The sequence below is a fragment of the Betta splendens genome, chromosome 9, assembly GCF_900634795.4.
Source record: "Betta splendens chromosome 9, fBetSpl5.4, whole genome shotgun sequence".
Lineage (NCBI taxonomy): Eukaryota > Metazoa > Chordata > Actinopteri > Anabantiformes > Osphronemidae > Betta > Betta splendens.
This window is the reverse complement of record NC_040889.2, coordinates 3,603,315-3,630,282: the sequence shown is the minus strand read 5'-3', so window position 1 is coordinate 3,630,282 and position 26,968 is coordinate 3,603,315. Positions and strand designations below refer to the sequence as shown.

General features: G+C 46.2%; 6 non-coding genes across 6 annotated transcripts; 3 read left to right on the top strand and 3 right to left on the bottom strand.

Moving 5' to 3' along the window:
- The first annotated feature begins 5,892 nt into the window (after positions 1 to 5,892).
- trnat-agu (transfer RNA threonine (anticodon AGU)) lies at positions 5,893 to 5,966 on the top strand. Its single transcript has one exon. It is a non-coding gene; the product is annotated as a tRNA-Thr (tRNA).
- A 122-nt stretch (positions 5,967 to 6,088) lies between these two features.
- On the top strand, positions 6,089 to 6,162 carry trnat-agu (transfer RNA threonine (anticodon AGU)). Its single transcript has one exon. It is a non-coding gene; the product is annotated as a tRNA-Thr (tRNA).
- A 1,103-nt stretch (positions 6,163 to 7,265) lies between these two features.
- Positions 7,266 to 7,339, top strand: trnat-ugu (transfer RNA threonine (anticodon UGU)). Its single transcript has one exon. It is a non-coding gene; the product is annotated as a tRNA-Thr (tRNA).
- Positions 7,340 to 8,625: 1,286 nt separating this feature from the next.
- Positions 8,626 to 8,699, bottom strand: trnat-agu (transfer RNA threonine (anticodon AGU)). The gene has a single exon. It is a non-coding gene; the product is annotated as a tRNA-Thr (tRNA).
- A 1,101-nt stretch (positions 8,700 to 9,800) lies between these two features.
- trnat-agu (transfer RNA threonine (anticodon AGU)) lies at positions 9,801 to 9,874 on the bottom strand. The gene has a single exon. It is a non-coding gene; the product is annotated as a tRNA-Thr (tRNA).
- Positions 9,875 to 10,779: 905 nt separating this feature from the next.
- On the bottom strand, positions 10,780 to 10,853 carry trnat-agu (transfer RNA threonine (anticodon AGU)). Its single transcript has one exon. It is a non-coding gene; the product is annotated as a tRNA-Thr (tRNA).
- Between the last annotated feature and the right edge of the window lie 16,115 nt (positions 10,854 to 26,968).

The window sequence follows — 26,968 nt, the reverse complement described above, 5'->3', positions numbered from 1 at the left end:
ACTGTATCGGGAAAGACATTCGGCGCCAACCTTCTGGCTTTCTGCCAGGAGTACAGACCCACTGGAGCTGAGATCCGTCGCATCCTGGCCAAACGTCTTGCACCTTGTGAATACCAAAAGCTGGCTAGACAATTGCCTGATGTGACACTTGCTCTCAAACACAAAGACTGGACAAACAACTTAAATGATGGATTCGTTGCCGCAGTGAGGACGCTTGTTGCCCACCTCGAAACTGCGTTCCCTGATAAAGTCTGTATGATTAAAGTCACCACATGCAAACAACAACCAGAGGAATCAGTTGATGACTTTGTTCACCGCCTCACCACTGCATACAACACACACGGAGGAGCTCACCCTCCCCCGGAAGGAGTGGGAGGACTCATCTGTTCAACATACGAGAGTCACCTGTGTGAACTGGTGATGAAAGGTTTACTCCCTGAAGTTTTTGACGCCGTGAAGCAGTCATACATCGGATGGAAAGAAGAAGCGCGTCTGTCTGACCTCACAAGACACGCACGCCATGCTTATGACACTCTCCAGCAGAAGAAGATGGCGAAGAAGGAAAAACAACAGAGCGAACTGTATCTGCCATCCTTGGAGATGTTCTCTGCAATGCATAACAACAACAGAGGAGCGGGCAGGTTTCGCAGACGAGGAAGAGACTTCAGACGGAATTGGCACAACAGAGACACAGGAGGCGCATCTGGAGATCCAGGAAACGCTTGCCACATCTGCGGCGAGATGGGACACTGGAAGAAGTACTGCCCCCGGCTATGTCAGGTTCCACCCTCCCGGGCACTCTCGTCAGACTGACTAGAGGAGGAGCCCAGCGAAGGTTTCCGTTCACATGATGACGTAGACGGTACCGCACAGACACACACACACTCACTCACACTTGATACATGCTTAATTGATTCAAATTCATGCTTGCCTGCTTGCAATGAAGAATCGCTTTCTGCTCAAAATATCCCACAGAGTGATTTTGAAAAGAATAACAAACAGCTAAATGACAACTGCTGCATGACTTGGCAGTCTGATGGGTTTAAACTATTTTAATTTGCAACAAATTCAGTGATAAAATCCTCTATGTTTCTAAAAATATTTGTGCACAATATAGGTTTGTCTGGCCAGACTATAGAAAAACAAAACAGACTATCAATGACTATTAAAAGGGAACACGACTATTAGAGAGAAGTAATAATAATTACTGTACGTACCAGACAATAAAAGAAAAACTTACTGTTCCTCTGTCTTGCACAACATCAGACGGCAAGACACTCAAACATTCATTTTTGCTTTCAAACTTATGCCCAGTTAATCTATTAGGAAGAGATCTCATGTGTAGTTTAGGAATTTCACTGATTTCCACTCCAGAGGGAGTGCAGGTCACAACCACGGACAATGTAAATAATTTTTCTTTTGTTTGTGTTAATTTCAGCTCAGAGCCGCTGCTCTACTCTTATCAGTGGCTGCTGAAGGGAGAGGTCGTAACTGAGGCCCTCATACAGGCTGCTCAACAGCTTGTTTCCTCACAGAATACGACCTTTAGAGACGCATCTGACCTGTCTTGTACAGCACATGTGTCCACTGGTCCTGATGAGAAGTTTGAAAAATCATGGTTACGCACATCTGCGGACAAACTGACCTCAACCTCTCTTTTTTGGGATGAACATAGGTCTGCGCTTGCGATTTCTCTCACTAACGAACAAGAGAGATTTGTTGATGCTTATTCTACAGATCCACATGTCCTTCTGTCAAAACATGACGGGGACAGATGGCAGGACTTGGGTCCTTTCGTGGACAGATGTCAACGGGAAGGAGATGTATCATGTTCCCCCCTTTGATACATGGTACATGTATCAAAGGGGGGAATGTTAGATGCTCTTACAAAACATTGGTACACTAAGGGATTTTCAATCTATGCACAAAAATACTGTGAAGCATGTATGACATGCGCCCAACACAACCCAGGTAAGACGACTGCCAAACCACTGGCAGCTCACCCACTACCAGAAATGGCGTTTGACCATTTAATGCTGGACTTCATCGAACTAACGCCAGCAGAAGGTAAAAAGTATTGTTTAGTGATTGTTGATATGTGGTCAAAATGGGTGGAGGCCTTCCCAGCTAAACATGCTAACAGCCATGCAGTTACCAAAGCCTTGCTGACAGAAATAATTCCCAGATGGGGGATTCCATCTAAAATCAGCAGTGACAACGGCTCACACTTTGCAAACCAAGCCCTCGAGGAAGTGGGAAAGTTTCTAAACATCGACATCAGAAAACACTGCTCTTACCACCCTCAAAGCGGAGGGGCGGTAGAGAGAGAGAATGGCACTTTGAAAAACAAACTGGCTAAATGCTGCTCAGAGACTGGTCTCAAGTGGACTCAGGCTCTTCCCATTGTGCTCTCATACATGAGAATGAGGAGAAGGATGAGAACAAACCTCAGCCCGTATAAGATCCTATTTGGTAGACCTCCTATGATGGGACTCCACCCTGAGACTGAGACTAGGATTTTACCACCTACTGAAATGTGCGAAGACGCAATGCTACAGTACTGTAAGAACTTATCCTCTGTTCTGTCCCAAATCTCCAAACAGGTGAAAGCAGCTCTGCCCAAACAGGCGACAGAACCATTGCACATCATTCAACCAGGAGACTGGGTGATCATTAAGGAGCTTCGCAGGAAGCACTGGAACTCAAAGCGGTGGCAAGGTCTCTCCCAAGTCGACGACCAACACGGCTGTGAAGATCGCAGAAAGAGCGACTTGGATCCACTCCAGCCACTGCAGGAAGGTCCCGGATCCGACAGACGACCCTCCATCTACATCTACACCACACGAGAAAACCACCACTGACGAAAAGAATTGAGAAGGACGACCCTCGCTGTGCTTACACACGCACTGAGGCGAGGCTGCGTTGACCATACAGCTGAAGGTGTGAGCCAAGCGCCGCCTGAAGCTGCGCCGGTGAATCACACTATCTGACCATACATCTACACACACGTTCCTGAGAAAACACACACACGAGCAGCCTTGAGTTGCCGACGCTGGACGACGTGTAGACTCTTCACATCACGGGGAGTGACAGTGACTCAGACGACATTGGGAGGAAACCAGCTGATCACAACCTGAAGAACCCCAAAGAACTGTCAAGGTGTCAACAAACAGGTTGGAAACAATCTAACGCTACTATTCAACAGGAAGAAGAAGACACTGATTGTGACCCTGTTGCTTTGATCCTTATTGTATGTTACTTTAATATTTGCTCTAAATTGTGTGGTTGATTTACATGTATGCCTCTCTGTGATTTTATCCACTATTTTTGAACGAAAACATTTTACGATAAGCATATCTAGAGTTGTTTCCTACTTGATTCACACTTTCACACAAATTTTTATCTTCCACTGACGCAAAATGACATCCACCAGACGAAACAAGATAAAAATGTTTGTCATATCGACGATGACAGCAATATGCGTGGTCACTCTGACATTCGCATCAACCGAAGACACTCTTATCCACCGCACACCGGAGTCACCCACAAATCGATCATGCTTAGTTTGTGCAAAACATGCTGTACCTTTTATTCAGGATGATTGAACATGAACTGATTGGAATCAATTATAGGCTTATGTCCCGGTCTTTCCAAAGCTCATACACAAGGGTTATTCTAGTATAACTACCCACAAAAACAGCTCACAATCTTTTATCCCTACGCCATTTACATCTTTATAAGCAATACATTTAACGAATCATTTTTAAAGAATGCTTTATTACTACAGAATGAATACCACGATTGACAATTTTTATTCTTTAATGTTTGATTAATGTGTAATCAAAAGGGGGGAATTGTAATGGAAAAATTGTACTTTAATGCTCTTGTGTTCATTTCTGACTCTGTACAGTAACCATGCATTCTGTACTTGTTGATTAGACCCAGAACTGAACATTATTAGACAAACAATCTATCTTCCTCTCAAGGTTCTGTCGCACATTAAGTGCTGACATCTAATGTTGTGTTTGACTGACCGATTGTTTATGGCTTGTGTCTGCCTTTTACCCCTGGTCTCTGGCTCCTTTCTATCTGATGCCCCACCAGACCCAAGGCTGTAGACCTTGTGTATTCCCTGTGTAATGTAAACATCTTCACCCACAGTGTGATAGGAAGATTCCACCAGGTCCCGGGAGAGAGGTTAAAAGGCAGAGACAACCTCAGAACGGTGTGATCTTTGCATTATACCTCCGTGGTGTATGTTCTGATCTCCCCAGCTGGCTTTTTATTTGCTTTCCTCATTATTTTTATTTTCTTTATTATTTCAATAAATCGCACAAAAGGACAACTCTCTCTCATCTGCCTTTATTGCAAAATTTCCACCACATCGTGCACATCAACAAACCAAAAACCAGCTGGGGATCTCAGTGCACACACCACGAAGGTGTGATGCAAAGAGCTTGCGATCCTCAAGTTGCTTCTGACTTTTAACCCCTTTCTGTGGCTCTGGTGGAATGTCTCTCTGCAGTAATGGAATTGTTTGCACCACCTTATCTTGCTGTGAGTGAGAATGTGTGCTTTCTCATTTCTGCATCATCATGTCTTGTTATCCAAAGGAAAGAACACCGAGCTTCCAAGACAAGATGCATTCGCTTTAACAGCCTTGGGTCTGGTGGGGAGTCAGATAGGATGGAGCCAGAGTCCGGGTGTAAAAGACAAACATATATCAAAAATTATTAGTCAGTCAAATGGAACATCAGATGTTTAGACTTGATGTACGACAGGGCACAAGCGATCAGTTGTTTGTGTAAGAATGTTCAGTATTGCACCTAACCAGCACATGACGAGTGTGTTGGATAAGAAATAGCACAAAGGCAAAATTTTTCCATTACACTTTAAATATTGCAATAACAAGGTGCTGTGGCATAGCTGGTCAAAGTGCCTGTCTAGTAAACAGGAGATCCTGGGTTCAAATCCCAGCAGTGCCAGGTGATACCTATTTAGATAGATTGCACCTTATTTAGAAGTATTGTCAAGTACACCTTATGTAAAGTGAGGTGTAGAAACAACTTTAGATTTTGACAAATCAAGGTGTTAGCTGGTCAAAGTGCCTGTCTAGTAAACAGGACATTCTGGGTTCAACTCCCAGCAGTGCCAGGTGATACCTATTTAAAGATGTAAATAGATTGCACAATATTTAGAAGTATTTTCACGTACACTTTATGTAAAGTGAGGTGTAGAAACAAATTTCTGTGGTGGAAATTTTCCATAAAGAAGCAGATGAGATAGTTGTCCTTTTGTGCGATTTATTGAAATAATAAAGAAAATAAAAATAATGGGGAAAGCAAATAAGAAGCATGGATGTTGATCGTGCACATCAACAAACCAAAAACCAGCTGGGGATCTCAGTGCACACAGCACGAACATGTGATGCAAAGAGACCACGATCCTCAAGTTGCTTCTGCCTTTTAACCCCTTTCTGTGGCTCTGGTGGAATGTCTCTCTGCAGCAATGGAATTGTTTGTACCACCTTATCTTGCTGTGAGTGAGAATGTGTGCTTTCTCACTTCTGCATCATCATGTCTTGTTATCCAAAGGAAAGAGCACCGAGCTTCCAAGACAAGATGCATTCGCTTTAACAGCCTTGGGTCTGGTGGGGAGTCAGATAGGATGTAGCCAGAGTCTGGGTGTAAAAGACAAACATATATCAAAAATTATTAGTCAGTCAAATGGAACATCAGATGTTTAGACTTGATGTACGACAGGGCACAAGAGATCAGTTGTTTGTGTAAGAATGTTAAGTATTGAACCTAGCCAGCACATGACGAGTGTGTTGGATAAGAAATAGCACAAAGGCAAAGTTTTTGCATTACACTTTAAATGATTCAATAACGAGGTGCTGTGGCTTAGCTGGTCAGAGTGCCTGTCTAGTAAACAGGAGATCCTGGGTTCAAATCCCAGCAGTGCCTGCAGATACCTATTAACATATGTAGATATAGTGCATGTTATTTAGAAACATTTTAAACTACATCTTACGTAAAGTGAGGTGCATGGTGAGCTGTTGAAACAACTTTAGATTTTACCCAAATAAGGCGCTGTGGCTTAGCTGGTCAAAGTGCCTGTCTAGTAAACAGGAGATCCTGGGTTCAAATCCCAGCAGTGCCTGCTGTCACCTATTTAGATAGATTGCACAATATTTAGAAGTAATTTCAAGTACACCTTATGTAAAGTGAGGTGTAGAAACAACTTTAGATTTTGCCAAATCAAGGTGTTAGCTGGTCAAAGTGCCTGTCTAGTAAACAGGACATTCTGGGTTCAACTCCCAGCAGTGCCAGGTGATACCTATTTACAGATGTAGGTAGATTGCAGGTTATTGAGAACCATTTTCCCGTACACCTTATGTAAAGTGAGGTGTAGAAACAAATCTCTGTGGTGGAAATTTTCCATAAAGGAGCAGATGAGAGAGTTGTCCTTTTGTGCGATTTATTGAAATAATAAAGAAAATAAAAATAATGGGGAAAGCAAATAAGAAGCATGGATGTTGATCGTGCACATCAACAAACCAAAAACCAGCTGGGGATCTCAGTGCACACACCACGAAGGTGTGATGCAAAGAGCCCGCGATCCTCAAGTTGCTTCTGCCTTTTAACCCCTTTCTGTGGCTCTGGTGGAATGTCTCTCTGCAGTAATGGAATTGTTTGCGCCACCTTATCTTGCTGTGAGTGAGAATGTGTGCTTTCTCACTTCTGCATCATCATGTCTTGTTATCCAAAGGAAAGAGCACCGAGCTTCCAAGACAAGATGCATTCGCTTTAACAGCCTTGGGTCTGGTGGGGAGTCAGATAGGATGTAGCCAGAGTCCGGGTGTAAAAGACAAACATATATCAAAAATTATTAGTCAGTCAAATGGAACATCAGATGTTTAGACTTGATATACGACAGGGCACAAGAGATCAGTTGTTTGTGTAAGAATGTTCAGTATTGCATCTAACCAGAACATGACGAGTGTGTTGGATAAGAAATAGCACAAAGGCAAAATTTTTCCATTACACTTTAAATATTGTAATAACAAGGTGCTGTGGCTTAGCTGGTCAAAGTGCCTGTCTAGTAAACAGGAGATCCTTGGTTCAAATCCCAGCAGTGCCTGCTCATATCTATTTAAATATTTAGATAGATTGCATTTTATTTAGAAACATTTTCAACTACATCTTACGTAAAGTGGGGTGCATGGTGAGCTGTTGAAACAACTTTAGATTTTACCCAAATAAGGCGCTGTTGCTTAGCTGGTCAAAGTGCCTGTCTTGTAAACAGGAGATCCTGGGTTCAATTCCCAGCAGTGCCTGCTGATACCTATTTACAGATGAAGATAGATTGCAGGTAATTAAGAACCCTTTTCACATACACCTTATGTAAAGTGAGGTGTACAAACAAATTTCTGTGGTGGAATTCTTCCATAAAGAAGCAGATGACTGTCTAGTAAACAGGAGATCCTCGGTTCAAATCCCAGCAGTGCCTGCTGATACTATTTAAATATGTAGCTAGGTGGCATGTTATTTAGAAACATTTTCAACTACACCTTACGTAAAGTGAGGTGCATGGTGAGCTGTTGAAACAACTTTAGATTTTACCCAAATAAGGCGCTGTGGCTTAGCTGGTCAAAGTGCCTGTCTAGTAAACAGGAGATCCTGGGTTCAAATCCCATCAGTCTCTGCTGATACCTATTTACAGATTTAGATAGATTGCACATTATTTAGAAGTATTGTCAAGTACACCTTATGTAAAGTGAGGTGCAATACTGAACATTCTTACACAAAAAACTGATCTCTTGTGCCCTGTCGCACATCAAGTCTAAACATCTGATGTTCCATTTGACTGACTAATAATTTATTATATAAGTTTGTCTTTTACACCCGGACTCTGGCTCCATCCTATCTGACTCCCCACCTGACCCAAGGCTGTTAAAGCGAATGCATCTTGTCTTGGAAGCTCGGTGTTCTTTCCTTTGGATAACAAGACATGATGATGCAGACGTGAGAAAGCACACATTCTCACTCACAGCAAGATAAGGTGGCGCAAACAATTCCATTGCTGCAGAGAGACATTCCACCAGAGCCACAGAAAGAGATTAAAAGGCAGAAGCAACTTGAGGGTCGCGAGCTCTTTGCATCACACCTCCGTGGTGTGTGCACTGAGATCCCCAGCTGGTTTTTGGTTTGTTGATGTGCACGATCAACATCCATGCTTGTTATGTGCTTTCCCCATTATTTTTATTTTCTTTATTATTTCAATAAATCGCACAAAAGGACAACTATCTCATCTGCTTCTTTATGGAAAATTTCCACCACAGAAATATGTTTCTACACCTCACTTTACATAAGGTGTACTTGAAATTACTTCTAAATATTGTGCAATCTATCTAAATACATATCAGCAGGCACTGCTCGGATTTGAACCCAGGATCTCCTGTTTACTAGACAGGCACTTTGACCAGCTAAGCCACAGCACCTTATTTGGGTAACATCTAAAGTTGTTTCCACAGCTCACCATGCAACTCATTTTACGTAAGATGTAGTTTAAAATGTTTCTAAATAACATGCACTATATCTACATATGTTAATAGGTATCTGCAGGCACTGCTGGGATTTGAACCCAGGATCTCCTGTTTACTAGACAGGCACTCTGACCAGCTAAGCCACAGCACCTCGTTATTGAATCATTTAAAGTGTAATGCAAAAACTTTGCCTTTGTGCTATTTCTTATCCAACACACTCGTCATGTGCTGGCTAGGTTCAATACTTAACATTCTTACACAAACAACTGATCTCTTGTGCCCTGTCGTACATCAAGTCTAAACATCTGATGTTCCATTTGACTGACTAATAATTTTTGATATATGTTTGTCTTTTACACCCGGACTCTGGCTCCATCCTTCTTACTCCCCACCAGACCCAAGGCTGTTAAAGCGAATGCATCTTGTCTTGGAAGCTCGGTGTTTTTTCCTTTGGATAACAAGACATGATGATGCAGAAGTGAGAAAGCACACATTCTCACTCACAGCAAGATAAGGTGGCGCAAACAATCCCATTGCTGCAGAGAGACATTCCACCAGAGCCACAGAAAGGGGTTTAAAGGCAGAAGCAACTTGAGGATCGCGGGCTCTTTGCATCACACCTTCATGGTGTGTGCACTGAGATCCCCAGCTGGTTTTGGTTTGTTGATGTGCACGATCAACATCCATGCTTCTTATTTGCTTTCCCCATTATTTTTATTTTCTTTATTATTTCAATAAATCGCACAAAAGGACAACTCTCTCATCTGCTTCTTTTTGGAAAATTTCCAACACAGAATTTTGTTTCTACACCTCACTTTACATAAGGTGTACAGGAAAATGGTTTTCAATAACCTGCAATCTATCTACATCTGTAAAAAGGTATCACCTGGCGCTGCCGGGAGTTGAACGGAGAATCTCCTGTTTAATAAACAGGCACTTTGACCAGCTAACACCTTGATTTGTCAAAATCTAAAGTTGTTTCTACACCTCACTTTACATAAAGTGTACTTGAAATTACTTCTAAATATTGTGCAATCTATCTAAATACATATCAGCAGGCACTGCTCGGATTTGAGCCCAGGATCTCCTGTTTACTAGACAGGCACTTTGACCAGCTAAGCCACAGCACCTTATTTGGGTAACATCTAAAGTTGTTTCCACAGCTCACCATGCAACTCATTTTACGTAAGAAATAGTTTAAAATGTTTCTAAATAACATGCACTATATCTACATATGTTAATAGGTATCTGCAGGCACTGCTGGGATTTGAACCCAGGATCTCCTGTTTACTAGACAGGCACTCTGACCAGCTAAGCCACAGCACCTCGTTATTGAATCATTTAAAGTGTAATGCAAAAACTTTGCCTTTGTGCTATTTCTTATCCAACACACTCGTCATGTGCTGGCTAGGTTCAATACTTAACATTCTTACACAAACAACTGATCTCTTGTGCCCTGTCGTACATCAAGTCTAAACATCTGATGTTCCATTTGACTGACTAATAATTTTTGATATATGTTTGTCTTTTACACCCGGACTCTGGCTCCATCCTTCTTACTCCCCACCAGACCCAAGGCTGTTAAAGCGAATGCATCTTGTCTTGGAAGCTCGGTGTTTTTTCCTTTGGATAACAAGACATGATGATGCAGAAGTGAGAAAGCACACATTCTCACTCACAGCAAGATAAGGTGGCGCAAACAATCCCATTGCTGCAGAGAGACATTCCACCAGAGCCACAGAAAGGGGTTTAAAGGCAGAAGCAACTTGAGGATCGCGGGCTCTTTGCATCACACCTTCGTGGTGTGTGCACTGATCTCCCCAGCTGGTTTTGGTTTGTTGATGCGCACGATCAACATCCATGCTTCTTATTTGCTTTCCCCATTATTTTTATTTTCTTTATTATTTCAATAAATCGCACAAAAGGACAACTCTCTCATCTGCTTCTTTTTGGAAAATTTCCAACACAGAATTTTGTTTCTACACCTCACTTTACATAAGGTGTACAGGAAAATGGTTTTCAATAACCTGCAATCTATCTACATCTTTTAATAGGTATCACCTGGCACTGCTGGGAGTTGAACCCAGAATGTCCTGTTTACTAGACAGGCACTTTGACCAGCTAACACCTTGATTTGGCAAAATGCAAAGTTGTTTTTACACCTCACTTTACATAAGGTGTACTTGAAAATGCTTCTAAAGATTGTGCAATCTATCTAAATAGGTATCAGCAGGCACTGCTGGGATTTGAACCCAGGATCTCCTGTTTACTAGACAGGCACTTTGACCAGCTAAGCCACAGCGCCTTATTTGGGTAAAATCTAAAGTTGTTTCCACAGCTCACCATGCACCTCATTTTACGTAAGATGTAGTTGAAAATGTTTCTAAATAACATGCAATATATCTACATATGTAAATAGGTATCAGCAGGCACTGCTGGGATTTGAACCCAGGATCTCCTGTTTACTAGACAGGCACTTTGACCAGCTAAGTCACAGCACCTTGTTATTGCAATATTTAAAGTGTAATGGAAAAACTTTGCCTTTGTGCTATTTTTTATCCAACACAGTCGTCATGTGCTGGTTAGGTGCAATGCTGAACATTCTTACACAAACAACTGATCTCTTGTGCCCTGTCGTACATCAAGTCTAAACATCTGATGTTCCATTTGACTGACTAATAATTTATGATATATGATTGTCTTTTACACCCGGACTCTGGCTCCATCCTATCTGACTCCCCACCAGACCCAAGGCTGTTAAAGCGAATGCATCTTGTCTTGGAAGCTCGGTGTTTTTTCCTTTGGATAACAAGACATGATGATGCAGAAGTGAGAAAGCACACATTCTCACTCACAGCAAGATAAGGTGGCGCAAACAATCCATTTGCTGCAGAGAGACATTCCACCAGAGCCACAGAAAGGGGTTTAAAGGCAGAAGCAACTTGAGGATCGCGGGCTCTTTGCATCACACCTTCGTGGTGTGTGCACTGATCTCCCCAGCTGGTTTTGGTTTGTTGATGTGCACGATCAACATCCATGCTTCTTATTTGCTTTCCCCATTATTTTTATTTTCTTTATTATTTCAATAAATCGCACAAAAGGACAACTTTCTCATCTGCTTCTTTTTGGAAAATTTCCAACACAGAAATTTGTTTCTACACCTCACTTTACATAAGGTGTACAGGAAAATGGTTCTCAATAACCTGCAATCTATCTACATTTGTAAATAGGTATCAGCAGGCACTGCTGGGATTTGAACCTAGGATCTCCTGTTAAGCTTTTTCAATAAGTCGCACAAAAGGACCACTCTCTCATCTGCTTCTTTTTGGAAAATTTCCACCACAGAAATTTGTTTCTACACCTCACTTTACATAAGGTGTACAGGAAAATGGTTCTCAATAACCTGCAATCTTTCTACATCTGTAAATAGGTATCAGCAGGCACTGCTGGGATTTGAACCTAGGATCTCCTGTTTACTAGACAGGTGTTGGAGCCTAAAACAAAGAAAAACACCTGCAATTGTTGGAGGTTGTGAAGTAGCGAGAGCAAGCGTTTAAGCGGAGACAGGATATTCAGAAAAAATTAGATATGAAGCGTGAACGGCTTGCCCTGGAGGCAGCTGTTGTGGTGAAGCCAGACGAGGAAACCGTCTGTGCTAGTCAAGGTGCGAGAATTAGTGAAGAGAGAAGACAGAGAGCAGGTCGGAAATCTGAAATCGAAGAAAAGCTTCGGACAACTCTCTCATCTGGTTCTTTTTGGAAAATTTCCACCACAGAAATTTGTTTCTACACCTCACTTTACATAAGGTGTACAGGAAAATGGTTCTCAATAACCTGCAATCTATCTACATCTGTAAATAGGTATCAGCAGGCACTGCTGGGATTTGAACCTAGGATCTCCTGTTTACTAGACAGGTGTTGGAGAAAATATATTTTCATCTATAATTAATCTCATTTATCTTTGGTGTTTATTCTATATCATTTAACCCATATAATCATTTATCAATTTCATTTATAATAATTTCATTTATGTATCATTTACCTTTTTTACATTTTCCATTCATGGTTTGCATTTGCTGTGCCTTATAACCCCATTGACAGGTGCACAGACTTCTAACCACAGGTTTTCAAGTATTGTCATATACGAAGAACAATTTTGTCACATTTGCCATTTGCTCTGTGCTCCTACGCAGGCGTAGGGGTTCAAAACCACAAGAGGGGTTGGAGGAGTACTGCTATGCCTAATGTGTGTGTTTCTGCATGTTCAGCAATGATGTGATGATGTGATGATGGAGGCGTGTACAAGCTTCAATAAAATGTTGTGCTTTGGGGAAGTTCGTTGGAGTTGGTTGGTCTCTGAGTGAAGCGCTTACAACGCTAAGATGTCAGGCGAACTCCCCTTGGCCAAGTAAAATCTCTGGTTGGCTCTCAGTGTGCTATATTGTTCTCGTCTCTGTGTGTATCAGTGCTGTTGTGGTATTTTCAGACCCAACATAATTTGGTCCTTCGAGCCGGATCTCAACAGTCCACGTCGTGGGAGGAAGGTGACGGAACACCAAAGTCTGACGTCAGCCGGACATCTACTCGTCCGACACAAAATCCTGGGGCGTGAATTCGTCGCTGGGTCGGTGGCATAGTTCCTGATCTTCCCTCAGACGGCGTTGATGACGAGTTCCAGGAGACGAGCAATACAGCACCAATAAGTGAGTGTCCGTAATGCCATGATTGGGGTTGACTGGGCCCGGAATGCCAGGATAAATAACTAAAGGTTGACTAAGTGTCGTAATTCCAGAGTCGTGTTGGATCGACTAATCTAGAGTCGTGTTGGATTGACTGGGTTGACTGGAGCCGTAATTCCAGCGTACTTATTAAGACGTTAACAAAACGTGTGATTGATTGTATGAATGGGTCTATGTAGAGCGGAACCCTAACGGTGCTAACACAAACTCTACGCTTGACCATTGTCCCTAAGCGCATTTAACTCCTTAGTGGGAGTCGCAGGTATTGTCCTGTTTGTCTTGTTTGTTCGACGTGGGTTTGGATCAAAGTTGAGAGGTTGGTTTGTTGGGACAGCTACATCCGCAGAAAACTAGTTTCTGTAGATGCCTGGTGTAGTCGATGATCCCTGTGACCGATCGTTGATCCTGACCAGAAGAGTCAGGATTTTGTTATTCAAGAGAGTTTACCCTTGAATAACAAAAAGATTGTTCAGAATGGGTAACGGGAAAAGCAAACCTGCCACCATGGAGGGTGACTCCAAGTACATGAAGAAATTTTCAGCTGGCAGTACTAGATTTTTGAAACTGTGGGAAAAGAAGTACGGGTTTGAGGAGAAACTGATTTGCGGTCCGTGTGAGTAACTAGTTGAGACATTAAAGGTTGAAACTCTTAACACTCGCAGAGCCCAAAACAAAGAAAAACACCTGCAATTGTTGGAGGCTGTGAAGTGGCGAGAGCAAGCGTTTAAGCGGAGACAGGATATTCAGAAAAAATTAGATATGAAGCGTGAACGGCTTGCCCTGGAGGCAGCTGTTGTGGTGAAGCCAGACGAGGAAACCGTCTGTGCTAGTGAAGGTGCGAGAATTAGTGAAGAGAGAAGACAGAGAGCAGGTCGGAAATCTGAAATCGAAGAAAAAGTGCTCGAATGCCAGAGAGCAGTAGAAAAACTGGACATTAATGAACGTGCAGCTGCTAGAGCTGACCCCCTAGCCAAACATACCAGAACAGCTCACAAAGGTGAACTTCACTCCTTACTGTTAGGAGAACCAACACATTATCCTGATCTGAAACCCCTCAAACAACAATATAACATAGTTGACAGAAATTATGATTGTCTTGCTCCCAATCCACCCATCCCAGGGGGAGCAAACGGAGAATTCTACCCCCTCGTAGAGGTTGCAAATCCGCATTTTGGGGCAACGACAGCCTCAGGTGCTTATGATGACAGAGAGACAATCTATGTCTTCCGGCCCTGGACCGAAGCAGACTGCACCGAAGCGTGCAAAAGCTTAGGTGATCCAAAATTAGATGTAGATGCCTGGGTTGATAAACATCGCCAGTTGATTGATTTGTTTGGACTCAATGGCTGGGAAGTTGATCAAACTTTCAGAAAGTCTCTGACCTTCAATTGGGGCAGAGTGAAGGGTGACTTTACTGGAAAAGATGTACGTGACACAAATCTTCCAGCTAAAAGCAGTGCATTGAAACACCAAGTAGAGATGAATGGATGTGGAAAAAAACCCCTGACTATGCTAAAATTGCGCAATGCAGACAAAAAGAAGGTGAAGATGTGTTTGAGTACAGAGCGCGGTTAGAGGAAGTGTTTCGAAACCACAGCGGGTTAACCGAGGACACCGCTGATGACTCACCTTATCAGCAGCAGCTCAAACAAGCTCTGATGGCGGGTTTTCACCACACCATAGCTGATTTCATCCGAAAGCATGATGTAAACCACCGAACAGCTAATGTACCCAATACAATGAACTATGCTCACCATGCATCTGAAATCAATAAAAGAAAGAAACAGAAAGCCAAAGCAGCCGTGTTTGGGTTGTTTGGGAGGTCAGATGAAGGTGAAGAGTTCAACTCTTTCTTTCAGAACCCAGTACGTGGGAAGCAGTTCCACAAAAGAAAGATAGGTGAACAGGAGAAGGGTAGGATGCGGCCCCGAAATATAGGCAGATGCTTCATCTGCAGCAAGCCAGGGCACTACGCCAGACAGTGCCCCTGTAGACCCAGCCACCCCGACAAAGTCTTTAGAACTCCCAAAGAGTTTAACAGACCACCCCCACGAAATCCACACATGAGCTGACTAGATTTAAATAATTCACTGGTAAAACCAGCAGGTGATGCAGTGACACTGGACCTCACACAGTCGGTAGACTCCTTTTTATTTACATCAGCTGACCAGCTCCCCACTAGAGATTTCCTCCTCAACGGTACGCGTCTTACCTTTTTGTGTGACTCAGGAGCTGACAAGACTGTGCTGAGAGATCAGATTCCCGGACTCCAGAGATCTTCCCGGTTCATTTTTGTTAAATCAGCAAATGGACTGGTGACCAAAGATTCTTTTTCAAAGCCAATTATTTTCACTGACCCTAAGACTGGGGAGTCTGAGCGTGCCGAAGTGGTGCTGTGTCCAAAGTGTCCTGTAAACCTGCTAGGTCGTGATTTGATGACACGAATTTAAATCTCTATTGTCCCCACTTCCAAAGGTATGGTTGCTATAGGCAAGGGTGAAGAAATACTGACCCTGCCGTTACATAGCATGGAAGAACCACATTACTACTGGACATTAGATCTACCAAGTCCAGACCCCACACACGCTTCTGAACAGTTATTGTCCCTAGCTATCCAGTGTCAGAAGGGACCCTTTACACCTCAGTCTTTAGAAAAGTTTCACATTACCTTGAGATACAAACATTCACCAGGGCCAGTTTTTGATTATGACAGCTAGGTTTTTAATTTGGGCCCCCAGAGCGTGACTCTAAATGCCATGTACACTGACAAAAAGGGCATGACAGGGTGTGCAGTTCAGCTCAGCGAGCAAGCACTTGAACTTTTCCAAGTGCAGGGTTCTACCCCTCATGTGTCAGTAACCAAAGCTCCACTGCAGAAGTGGAATGACATCGGGGACTTCGTCTTTAACGCAGCAAAAATCCCCTGTTGGAAGGACATCGGGGATGGTTGGCTGATTGACGAATCGACACACTCCATCTATATGAGACCTTTAGGATGGGAGGTAACTACCTCTCCCCGTGTCTATTTGGATGTCCCACATGAGGCGGTAGAATGACTTGCTTCGTGCACACTGCCTGATCCCCTTTTATGACAGGTTCCAGATTCTTTTTGGTCGAAAGGGAAAGCAGATGTAGGGTTAATGACCACTGCTACACCAGTGGTGATTAAAGCTAAAACTGATTACCGTCCCTGCATACGTCAATATCCATTGAAACTAGATGCATTAACCAGTATAAGACCAGTCATTGATGATATGATAAAAGCAGGCATTATTATAGAATCCCCAGATGCTCAGTGTAACACTCCGATTTTTCCTGTTAAGAAAGCAGAATCAGGGGCATGGAGAATGGTTCAAGATCTAAGAGCAGTGAACCAAGCAGTTGAGAGCCGTGCTCCGTGTGTGCCCGATCCCCACACATTACTTAACCAGCTAAAACCAGATAAGCAATGGTTCACAGTTGTGGATGTGAGCAATGCATTCTTTTCCATACCATTAGCTAAAGAATCACAGGGATGGTTTGGGTTCACTTATCAGGGAAAGAAATACACCTACACCAGGTTACCACAGGGATATTGTGACAGCCCAACCATCTTTTCTACAGAAATACAGAATTGTCTTTCAGACTTTGAAATGCCAGGCCATAGTCAGTTGTTAGTTTACGTGGATGACATTTTAATTGCTTCTGATACTAAGCAAAACAACGAGATTGCTGCACTTGCATTATTCCGTCATTTAGCAAAGACGGGAAACAAAGCTTCGCTTTTAAAGTTGCAGTGGGTCAAACAGACAGTGACCTTTTTAGGACATGCACTGTCACCTTGCGGTCGCAGCTTGACGGTCGACAGAAAAGCGTCTATTTTAAATGCTCCTAAACTGCAAACGAAACAGCAGATGATGCAGTTTCTAGGGTTATGCAACTACTGCAGACTATGGTTGCCGAGCTATGCACAAATAACACAACCGTTGTTAGATGTGATCTACTCCCAACCCATGTCCATGAAGCAGAATATAGAGTGGACTTCAGAAGCTGAAGAAGCTTTCACTTCACTGAAACAAGCTCTTACTGGTGCTACAGTATTGAGTTTACCAGACTATTCAAAACCGTTTGTTCAAACAGTTGATTGTAAAGGCCATTTCATGACTTCTATGTTGGCCCAACAAACAGCTTATTATTCCAAGCGTTTAGACACTGTTGCATGCGCTTTACCATCCTGTGTACGAGCAGTGTGTGCAGCTGCCCTTGCAGTGCACTGCTCAGCGGAAGTGGTGTTGTTTCACACCCTCGAGCTGCTAGTACCACACGCTGTAGACATGCTGTTGACGCAGACCAAGATGTCCTTCCTGTCACCTGCACGACACCTTTCGATTTTGTCAACACTTATGTCACAGTCGCATATCACCATCAAGCGGTGTAACACACTAAACCCTTCTACACTAATTCCAACACAAGAGGAAGGGGAACAACACAGCTGCGCAGAAACCACTGAACAGCAGTGTAAACCACGGGCAGACCTGAGAGACACAGCTTTGACATCGGGTGAGGTCTGGTTCGTTGATGGTTCGTGTTCACGGACATCTACTGACAGACTCAGACAGGTTTCTCAGTCGTGACCCAAGAAAGTGTGATTCGCGCAGGAAAGCTTCCGTCACATTTTTCAGCTCAAGCTGCTGAGATAGTAGCTTTGACTGAAGCATGCAAAGCAGGCCGAGATGTTGATGTAACAATTTATACTGACAGCCAATATGCATTTTCCACACTCCACTATTTCGCAGCTCAATGGGCCCGTAGAGGGATGACGACCTCTACTGGCAAGCCAGTGGAGCATGCGGATTTGTTGAAAGACTTGCTACGAGCCATGTTATTACCTAAGTCTATCGCTGTGTGCAAATGCGCTGCACACACCAAACGGAAAGACCCTGTTTCACAGGGCAATGCTTTTGCTGACAAAATAGCTAAAGAGGCTGCGGAAGGCAAACATGGTGTTTTGACCTTAACGGCTATTTCACAAAGTCCTAAAGAACCTTTAGACATCCAGGTGATTAAGGATATGCAATGCCAATCACCGACTTCTGAACAGAAACGATGGATTAAGCTGGGCGCAGCTTTAATTGATGGAATTTACAAAGTAAATTCCAAACCGGTTTTACCACGAAACCTTTTCCACACCGTTGCCGTGCTGAGCCATGGCCCTTGCCACGTCTCGACAGGGGGAATGATGAGAACGGTGGAACAGCACTTTTTCACACATGGGTTTAATTCCTATACCAAACAGGTTTCAGAGCATGTTTAACATGTTGTAAACATAATGCACAAGGGAATGAGAGGCCTAAGAGAGGACAGTTTCCTGAGGCTTCTCACCCTTTTCAGTTCCTGCATATGGACTTCACTGAGTTGAACAAGTGCAACAACTACAAATACTGCCTTGTGTTGATATGTCCGTTTTCCAAGTGGGTTGAGATCGTGCCAAGCAAGAATGCTGATGCACTGACAGTTGCTAAAGCATTGTGCAAAATCATTATTCCTGTACATGGCATTCCACAGGTCATCTACAGTGATAATGGGCCACACTTCGTGAACGAGGTGATAAGCCAAGTGGCCACCCACTTAGGCATCACGTTGAAAAATCACTGTTCTTACCACCCACAGAGTGCAGGGCTGGTAGAACGCACAAATGGTACAGTTAAACTGAGACTGAAGAAAACTATGGAACAGACTGGGAGGTCCTGGCCAGAGTGCCTGGACCTAGTAAAACTGTACATGAGAATCACTCCAACAGGGAATGGTTTAACACCTTTTGAGATCATTTATGGTAGACCGTTTGTGTTACCTATAATGACTGATGTCAAAGAAAAGAAGGAGAGCCAGACACTAGCAGAGTGGATGGCTAACCTGTTGAAGGAAAAAGAGATTGTGAATGCAAATAAGCTGCCAGACGCTGCTTTGTCTCAGCAGGAGGAGAAGATCGAGCCAGGTGACCAGATCCTCATCAAGGCCATCAAACGAAAGACGTGGTCAAGTCCGCAGTGGGAGGGGCCATACACTGTGGTACTCACTACACCGACGGCTGTAAAGATCGAGGAGAGAGCTACGTGGATCCATCAAAACCACTGCAAGAGGGTGATTCCCCTGGTTGGCACTGAGTAGGGGTGGAAGTCGACCGGTATCAAAACCTTTGGTCGCCGAAGAAACCAACTGATCCCCGCTCCCAGCTATGGCACCAGTGGGTAAGCTCCAGGTAGTGGTCTGTGTCACAATCTTCATGATTGGTTTGTTTGCTCTCAATATACTGTGGGATGGCCAGATGCTGAATCTGTTTAGAGTGAAGAAATGGACTGGTACGCCAGTGGACGACTGGAACTGGAAGAACTTGGACCCCAACCACAAGCATCCGTTCGAGACCAACATGTGGTATCGTTATGTCAAGGTGTTAGCTAAAGCATACAATAAATCAAATTGTTTTGTGTGTTCTCACATGCCGCATTCATCTTCTCACCTGACTCTCTATGCTACACCCATGCCTTACCATGCAGCATTGTGTTTCTACCGAATGTCTGTTTATGGTCGTTCGCAGAATTCATACTTTTACGAGCCATACACTCCTGAACTTCTCCAGAAGATGTTTCAGAGAACGTATGAGTACAATTTTACCGCTGAGGGAACTGATGTTTCTTGTGCTGATGTTCCAGTGTCTTCACTGAACTGGACTCAGAAAGGGCCTGTTGCCAGTGACAAAGTGATCATCCCTCGAGCCTTACCTAGTTGTGCACACGGCCCTGGTACCGGCTTCCCTTGGTGCTTAGAGAAGCGAGCGAGGAGGGGGGCTGAACCCATAGGGATTTTACCTGTTAACATGTGTTGTGTTGTTCTCATAGCTCTCGACGAGGGAAAAAGCAATCCTTTTGTCGTAGTCGATGGAGGCTGGTGGCTCTGCGGCACTAAGGTTTACATGTCACTGCCACGGCGTTGGTCAGGTCGATGTGCGCCAGTTAAAGTGTCTGACCACACCTTTTTTGCAGAGGCCCACGAGATCCCAGCTAAAGTGCGTGCTAGACGAAGCGTCTTCCCAACCTTTAAACCACATGACGATAAGACGGGTTCAGATGTTCCGCAAGAATTCAAACATTGGAACACCGCTTCCAAGATTGCTCTTTGTCTTGTCCCACACACTGGTGTGGGTAAGAATATGCTAAGGTTAGAAACCGTTGATTACCGTTTCCAGGTTTGGGTTAACGCATCTATCACCGTGAATGAGGGACAGAACCGTGAGATCGATGCTCTGAGAATTGTTGCCATGCAGAATAGGATGGTGTTAGATTTGCTCACAGCTGGTGAAGGAGGTGTGTGTGTGAAGATTGGTACTGCATGTTGCACTTATATTCCAGACGAAGTTAAGAAAAATATATAAGAAAATATATTTTCATATATAATTAATCTCATTTATCTTTGGTGTTTATTCTATATCATTTAACCCATATAATCATTTATCCATTTCATTTATATTCATTTCATTTATGTTCATTTATCTTTTTATGTATTATTTGCCTTTTTTATATTTTCCATTTATGGTTTGCATTGCTGTGCCTTATAACCCCATTGACAGGTGCACAGACTTCTAACCACAAGTTTTCAAGTATTGTCATATACGAAGAACAATTTTGTCACATTTGCCATTTGCTCTGTGCTCCTACGCAGGCGTAGGGGTTCAAAACCACAAGAGGGGTTGGAGGAGTACTGCTATGCCTAATGTGTGTGTTTCTGCATGTTCAGCAATGATGTGATGATGTGATGATGGAGGCGTGTACAAGCTTCAATAAAATGTTGTGCTTTGGGGAAGTTCGTTGGAGTTGGTTGGTCTCTGAGTGAAGCGCTTACAACGCTAAGATCTCAGGCGAACTCCCCTTGGCCAAGTAAAATCTCTGGTTGGCTCTCAGTGTGCTATATTGTTCTCGTCTCTGTGTGTATCAGTGCTGTTGTGGTATTTTCAGACCCAACACTGCCGCTCCGAGGCTAACGGGAACGGGGGCTAGAACGGCGTCCTCACGGGAGCCGACAGGAACAGGAACGGCCTCTACACGGCCGACGGGAACAGGAACTGGAACGGCCTCTACTTGGCCGACAGGAACAGGAACGGCGTCCTCACTAGAGCCGGCTCGACTGAGCTGGGGCCTGGACGTGCCTCGACTGGACTGGAACGTGACTCGACTGGACTGGAACGTGACTCGACTGTACTGGAACCTGACTTGACTGGACTGGAACGTGACTCGACTGGACTGGAACGTGGGCTGGGCTCGACTGGCCTGGAGCGAGAAACTGAGCGTGGCAAGGTGGGCTGGAACCTGAGCCTGGCAAGGCTGAGCTGGAACCTGAGCATGGCAAGGCTGAGCTGGAACCTGAGCATGGCAAGGCTGAGCTGGAACCTGAGCATGGCAAGGCTGAGCGTGGCTTGACTGACCTGACTGAGACGTGGGATCAGGCGTGGCTGCTGGTTGCAGACCTGGGAGTTGCAGAGCCGCACGCAGGGCAGGTTCCCTCCGAATGAGGGCAGCTGCCTCCTCAAACAGTTGGTCCCTTGTGCCCGGGTCTGCCGCTGAATCAACCGTGTCCATCAGATGAGCGAAGAGGAACGCAACCGGGGGAGAACAGTGGAGGTGGATTCGTTGAGTGACGCTATCGGGGATGCCTGCAATTGACACGACACAGTCAGTAGGGGAACCGAGGGAATCCTCTGCCAGAGAGGAGAGCTGCTCGGTCACCGTGACCGAGGTCTCTGGGCCCTGGACCCCGGACCCGTGCCCTCGCCAACGTCGTCTGGGGCGCCTGCGGCTGACCGTCGTCTGAGGCGCTGAGAGCGGCGGGGGCTGGGTCTCTGTAGCTGGGTCCGAGTGACCAACAGAGGCAGCGGCGTTGGGAGCCTGGGTTGGAGGCGCTGGAGCGGTGACCGGAGCGTGAACTGCCGGAACGGCGACAGGAGTGGAGACGCGAGCCGCCGGAGCGGTGACAGGAACGGGAACGGGATCTGCTGAAGCGGCGACAGGGACAGAAACGTGAACCGCGGGAGCGGCGACAGGAGCGGCGACAGGAGCGGCGACAGGAGCGGCGACAGGAGCGGCGACAGGAGCGGCGACAGGAGCGGCGGCGGAGACGCGACCAGAATTGCGCGCAGTGCGCGTGCCAAGTCCCTCCGCATTAGCCGGAGTCCATCAGAGAACGCCTGCACTCCGGGGTACTCGCGCCACCAAAACTCCTCTTCCAGGATTTCGATGGCCAAATCTACAATGCCGAGCCGAACCTTGGCACTGCCGGCCTCCGCGCATTCTTTTGCTAGCCGCTGGAAATCGCCGCGAACGTCCTCCGGTAAACTCGGGGGAACAAACTCCATCGCTCCGGTGCACGGTTATGCACGGAGGCGCGTAAACAGAGAGAAAAAAAAAAGGGAAAAGAAAAACCGTAACAGCCCTGGGTGCTGGCTGGGTCCAAGTCTGGCCAGATCGTTCTGTCACGGAACGGCAGAGAACGGACCCACATGCACAGCACCGAGACGTCAGACAGAGGGTGAAATTTATGGCTTTAAGGCAGAATTCCTTTTAACAGACGGTCCAGGTCAAACACACTTAATCTCAGGTTGCGGTACAACGGGAGCAGGCAAAAACCAAGTCCAGGGACAGGCAAGGGTTCGGCAACAGGATTGATAGGGTTTACAGAGCAGGCAGGAATCGCAAGTCAGGAACACAAAGCGGGGTCGAGACACAAACAGGCAGGACGGTGAAACGCTGGTAGGTACTGACTGACATACGTACGACAACTGGCGGCGAACTAAGGCGACAGGTGGTGGTTAAATGCAAGAAGTTGATTACTGATACAAAACAGGTGTGTGTAATGAGGATCGGGAGTGAAGCGGGAACTGCTGTGGTGTGACAAGAAACGGAAGTACTTACAAAATAAAACCGGAAACTGGAATCAAAAACAGAAAAGTCCTTTCAAAATAAAACCAAGAACGAAAACCTGACACTCTTTGGATTTTGAGAGCTTTTCTTCAGCTTTTTGGAGTATATGAAAGTGGTTGAGCTCTTTCAAAAGGTCAAATTCACTGTAGATCCATCCATCCATCCATTTTCTTGTCCGCTTACTCCCTAGTGCGGGGTCACGGGGGTGCTGGAGCCTATCCCAGCTGGCTACGGGCGAGAGGCGGGGTACACCCTGGACAGGTCGCCAGTCCATCGCAGGGCAACACATAGACAGACAACCATTCACTCACACACTCACACCTACGGGCAATGGAGAGAAGCCAATCAACCTAATGCACGTCTTTGGACTGTGGGAGGAAGCCGGAGAACCCGGAGAGAACCCACGCAAACACGGGGAGAACGTGCAAACTCCACACAGAGCACCAGGGCCGCCTCCGGGAATCGAACCCAGAACCTTCTTGCTGTGAGGCGACAGTGCTACCCACCGCACCACCGTGCCGCCATTTCACTGTAGATATGAATAATAAATAGTAGAACACAGAAAGAAATAATCTGGATTTTTCCCTTTTATAAATGCATGCAAATATCTCCTGGGTTTATGGGTAAACACACTAAATGACAAAAGGGATCCAAATAGTGAAGCCAAATGCATTCATATATGAAGAAATAGTGTGTTGAAAACCAATATATGGGAGCTATTTCTTATAAATTAATGATATTTCATTCTGCCCCCCACCGCCTTAAATTCCAACTGGGCCAGGTAACCCTAATAGGTCACAACTCTGGTCTGCTCAACCTACAGACACCAAATGGTGTCTTATTTGAAGGCTCAAATAAAAGCTTAAAGGCTGTAGAATGACCCTATAATGCTAAATTGGATTTACGGCCTCCATCTGGACCGTCCGTGTTACTCTTTTTTTTCAAACTTAGTGAGTTATTCCTCACAAGGAAATGGAAAAAACTATATTTTCGCTCAGGAATTGGAGCAGAACACGGCATTTCTCAGACCATTGTGAATATACCGTGTGTTTTGGACTAAAACGCTTTATTCGATTACATTCGCTGGATTGTAATGGACAGAATGCGACCCCACTTGCCATGAATGGGTGAGGAATGGAGTTCAGAAGTTACTTCAAAAGTAAGTGATGGAAATTTATGGATGTAAGGTTATTTATTTGTTGAGCATTTGGTGAGTGCACTGCGATGGTTATTGCTGGAAATGGTTTATAAAGTTGGAAAGACAAGAGTCTAAGCTTTTGGGTGATATGCAGCATAGGCCGGTTGTAAACAAAAGCGTTTTTGTCACCGGTCAAACATCCCAATGGCCTGCCCGTGGGCCCTGGGATCAGAAACTTCTCTGAACTCAGTCCTGCCTTGTACTGTGCGTTTGGGTTCTACACTTCTACACTTGGACACTCGTTCCTGACAAGCTAATTTACTACTAAAAGGCAACATGGACTCTGTTCACACTGATTGTCAGAACCACGGAGATGTCGGACCCACATAACAAAAACAAGGTGCACAAGTCCAACGTGAGTCCATGGCCAAAAGGAAACACAGAGTCCAACCAAGGAAGGCCCCACAAGGCCCAAAGCCCCCTCTCATGGAGGGCGGTGACGGGGAGAGCCTCCCGACCCAGCAGCCGCTGGTCAGAAACGGCACACAGATTGTCCAAGGGCGAACGGCAGGATCCGCGAGGACGGCTTCCAGGGACCCGAGGGTCGAGGCGGCCGGTGACAGCAGAGACCGCGCCACCGCCGCGGCAGGAGAGGACATCCCTCTGGCGAGCAGCCGCGACGAAGGCGGAGCCACGGCGGATGGCACCGAAGGAGGCAGCGCCACCCTAGCGGCGAGAGGCGCCAAGGGCGAGGCCACCAGGCAGGAAGACGAGACAGGAGCCGGCGGGAAGCCGGAACCAGAGACCAGGACAGGCATGGGACCAGAACCAGAAATTAAGGCAGACGAGACGTCGAGACCAGAACCAGAGATGAAGACAGACGAGACACTGAGACCAGAACCACCGATGAGGGCTGACGGGAAAACGGAGCCAGGACCAGAGATGATGACAGACGAGACGCCGGAACCAGAACCACCAACGAGGACAGATGTGGAGACGAAGCTAGACGGGGAGCCGGAGCCAGGATCAGAGACAAAGACAGACGAGAAGCCGGGGCCAGGACTAGAGACGACCCCAGACGTGGAGCCTGGGCAGACGCAGTCGGTGCTGGACCTTCAGGCACAGAGGGAAACCTGATCGACGCTGGACCACCAGGAGCTGACGCAAACGTGGCTTGGACTGGGCCACCAGGAATCAATGCGGACGTGGTCGGTGTCAGACAGCCAGGAACCGAAGCGGACATGGTCAGTACCAGACTACCAGGAACCGAAGCAGGCATGGCCGGAGCCGGACCACCAGGAACCGATGCAGGCGTGGCCGGAGCCGAACCACCAGGAACCGACGCAGACGTGGCCGGAGCCGGAACCGAACCACCAGGAACCGACGCAGACGTGGCCGGACCACCAAGAGCTGCACCTGCATACAGTGAGGTAGAGTGACTGGTGGTTCGAGCGGTCGTCTCCGGGGGGTGAGACGCGGCTTCCCTTGGACCCCCAGGGACGGAAGCAGATGTGTCTCAGGGCTAACAAGGGCTGGAACGGCCTCTTCAGGGACGACAGGAACTGACGCAGGAACGGCCTCTCCTTGGAGGCCGACAGGAACTGAGGCAGGAACTCAGCGCGGCCTCTTCTCTGGAGCCGGCAGGGCTGCGTGCGGCCCCCTCTCTGGAGCCGGCAGGGCTGCGTGCGGCCTCCTCTCTGGAGCCAGCAGGAACGTCCCTCCCCAGACCAACAGAGAAAGGAGTCCAGACCTGGTTTGGCTGGACGGCCGTTGAACTCGACGAGGCGAGCGCTGGGCCCAACTGGGCTAAAGCTGGGCTTGACCGGCGTATTGTGCAACCTGGCTGGGACGAGGCTGGAGCGTGAGCGTGACGTGGCTGAGCATGAGAGTGACTGAGCGTGAGCGTAACGTGGCTGAGCTGGAGTGTGAGCGTGACGTGGCTGAGCTGGAGCTTGAGCGTGACGTGGCTGAGCAGGAGCGTGACGTGGCTGAGCTGGAGCGTGACGTGGCTGAGCTGGAGCTTGAGCGTGACGTGGCTGAGCTGGAGTTTGAGCTGGGCAAGATGTCTGCACTAAGGTCAAGGCAAGGACTGATGCATGCTGAGACGCAGGAACTGGTGTAGGCTGAGTCGCAGGAACTGGTGAAGGCTGAATCGCAGGGACTTGATGCAGGCTGAGACGCAGGGACTGATGCAGGCTGAGATGCAGGTACTGATGCAGGCGGCGGCTCTGTGGCTGGAGCAGCCTGCGGTTCTGTGGCTGGACGGCCTGCGATTCTGTGGCTGGAGCTGGGGCACAAAACGTGAAACCGCACCGGTGCAAGGATTCCTCCCAGCGGATTGAAGTTTAAGCTGGGCAGGCTGGTGCAGCAGCAACGGTGAGACATGGCTGGGAAACGGAAACTGAATCTGGGACCGCGGGCTGATCTGGTGTGGAAGGAGGGACAGATGGACCGGCTGAAACTGGGGACATCGATGGTGCGACCGGGACTGGCGTAATCCGAGAGACCGGCGTGGGGGCAGGTGTGGCAAGGAGCATGCGCTCTAACTCCTCGAGTCGTGCGCACAACCGGTCATAGAGGTGGCGGACATCGGGACG